Source organism: Phytophthora infestans, genomic scaffold, assembly GCF_000142945.1.
Source record: "Phytophthora infestans T30-4 supercont1.30 genomic scaffold, whole genome shotgun sequence".
Taxonomy (NCBI): Eukaryota; Oomycota; class Peronosporomycetes; order Peronosporales; family Peronosporaceae; genus Phytophthora; species Phytophthora infestans.
In genome coordinates, this window is record NW_003303729.1 from 211537 (window position 1) to 214511 (window position 2975).

Consider the following 2975-nt stretch of genomic DNA (forward strand, 5'->3'; position numbering starts at 1 on the left):
AGTTCCGGTTCTTGAGGGCAGGAAGGCACTTGCGTGTTACTGTGCAAATTGAAGTCTGTATTGATATTTAAGCCTATACCTGCCTGGGTTTCTACCTTCTATGTCTTTCATCTGCTAAATCCCTTACCAGGCTCGGCTGCATGTCCCTTCTTCCCTTGACCCATCATCCCAGCTGTGTTATCTTCCCAGCTGTGTTATCTTCAGATCCACCGGATATATGACGTAATCATCATGGTCACCCTATTATGGGTACACTCATCCGGATCCAGGTCGCTTGGATCCACCTCACTGTAATGGTACACTCGCCGTGGATCCGAGCTCTCCAATCATCCAACATCGTCTCGCAACCGTCTGTGATCTCCGTTGTCCCACGAAAGTCCGAGATCCACTGTATCCCTCATCCCTATACCCTGGATCCAGGTCCCTCCAGGCGGGATCCTCCCTCCTTGGATCCGAACTCGGAAGTATGGGATCCGGGGTACCTCGCGGTGGATCTTGACTCTTCATTAGCCGTGGCTACTAGATTCACCTTCAGAGGGCACCGACCATCCTTCCTTCATAGGATCCACACTCGATCCACTCTTGTATAGTATATCCCATATCCATCTTAGCGAATCCAGGTAAGGGTGGATCCGAGGTAAGTCTTGGTGGATCTTGCCTTCTCGTACATCGCTCATATAAGATCCATCGTCATTCCATACGGGGTGCTGCTCGCCCTGGCTAATCCACCACAGGCAACTTGCACCCGTGCCAAACAACCCAAATCCTCTGTAATCACTTGAAATTGTCACTGATTCGGGATAGTGACCCCGCGTCAGGACCATTCTCTTATTTCTGAGAAAGCACTTCACCACAGTAGTCGCCTCGTATGCCAGATTCTGCCATTCTCTGTAACGACGGGATCCCACTGACACATATCCAAGTCGCCTAGGGATACCGTCCTTCGCCAACCATCGTCCGATCTCCTCATAATGGTCCAGTAATAGTCTCTTGTCGCTGACGTTCGTGGCCTGGAGGTATTGCGATCGACCTGGTCCTTGGATTACTGTAGGCACCCATTTCTCGCCCCGAGTGACCCACCGTTTCTCATGTTCCACCCACTTTAACCGATCTAGCAGTTCCCAGGTTTCTCCGGGCTCGATCCAGGTCGTCTTATCCGCCCTTATGATCCTCATCTTCGCCCCGTACAACGGTCGCCGTCCGCTGAGCTGGATCCGCATCTCGTCAGGGAAACAAAGTGTTCCATCCGCTAGATCCAACGTCACTCCGGCCGGTACCATGAAATCCATCCCGAGGATGGCGTCTTGACCAGCGAGATCTCCAACCCAAATGCCAAACCAATATACCAAACAACCTGCCAACGTGATCTTGATCCGTGTTCTCCCATTCGTACGGTACACGCCTTCACCAATCCCAACACAATCTTGGATCCGACTCCCATCCACTTGGCACCCAACCTTACGAGCAAAGGTGGTATCTAGTATAGACACCTCGGCACAACTATCTAGGAGTAGGATTGCTTTTTCATTGTTGATCTTGCCCCCTACCTTGGCTTGTCTGAACCACTTTCCTGGGGCATGGTACTTCCAGTATCCACGGGACTCCCCTGTCAGCAGATCCATGGATTCAACATCCTCAGATCCACGGGATCCAGTGAACCTGACAAACCTTGGGTCGATCTGCAGTGACTTCACCCTTTGTAGACTCAAACCATTGGCCATGTTGGCGCTTCTCCCAGTAACCGCACGCTTCTCCCCTTTGTAGATCCAGGGTTGAAGAGACTTCGGATCTGGCGAATTCATCCACTTAGCGCAAACTAGAAACCTTGGCAACTGACACTTCATGTAGATCACGTGTATTATCGACTGGATCTAGGGACCTGCTACCTGGATCTAGCGATGTCTTGTTCACAAATGCATAAATGCAATACCTAGAACGACCGGATTCAAACCCGGCAAGCGTCCTAGTTTAACATCTTCTCTGCCACTTCTGGCAACATCCCTCTGTGCTCGGCTGGATCAAACCATTGGCGGATCTGGCTGTAGAATTCCTCCATCAGGCACTTGCCGACATCGTGAATCTCGCCACAACCGCGCCACACATAGAAGCAATGCTCTCCCGGCATTCCCCCGGTCGAGAGTTGTCTCCGATTTTCGCCGTTCGATCGTTGGACGCAGTGAGACAGACTCGACGGTAATCCTCTGGGTCGGAGTCCGAACCGTCGGATCCTGATTCAGTTCCTGAGTCGGGCGCCGTGACTTGGTGGACACGTCGAGCTGGAGCCGTAGGCGTCGGAGCCTTTTGGCGATACTTGCCGGATCCGACCGCCGCCTTCTTCTGGCGGTGTTTCGCGCGATCCACCGCCCGCAGCACTTCCTCAAACTCGTCTGCGTCGGGAAGTCGTAACAGGGTCAGCCTGTCGGCCAGATCCACGTCTCCCACCATCTCGATGAAATGATCCACGTGTTCCCGCAGTACCTTGGATACCCCATCCTTGATCTTCAACTTGGCCCGTAGACCGGCCACATTTAGTCGATGTAGGTATTCCAGCGGGGATTCATCCGATCTGCGGCGAGCATGGTAGTATTGTCGTGCCACCGACACTCCCAATCCACAGTACTGGGTCTGGAAACTTCGCAGCAAATCTGGCCACTTGTTCCTGGTGGATCTGCCCAGCTGCCGATAACAGTTTCCTGGCTGGCCCCGCTAGCAGATCCGCAAAGGTCAAACACTTTCTCAGCATCCGACGCTTTGATCTCTCATGAGGGCCGACTTGACTTTGCTGATCCATGTTTCTCGCTCGGTCCTTCATCTTGATCCTTGCCCGTGAACTCCTTTCAGATCCGATATGGCTGAGATCCCGTACCCCTTCTTGGATCATGGACGATTTTACCTGCCCCGGGCTGTGGCGGGCTGCTACCACTGCCTGGACGAAATTGTATGGGCCCATTCCAGAATCATTCTGGGGGTCGAAA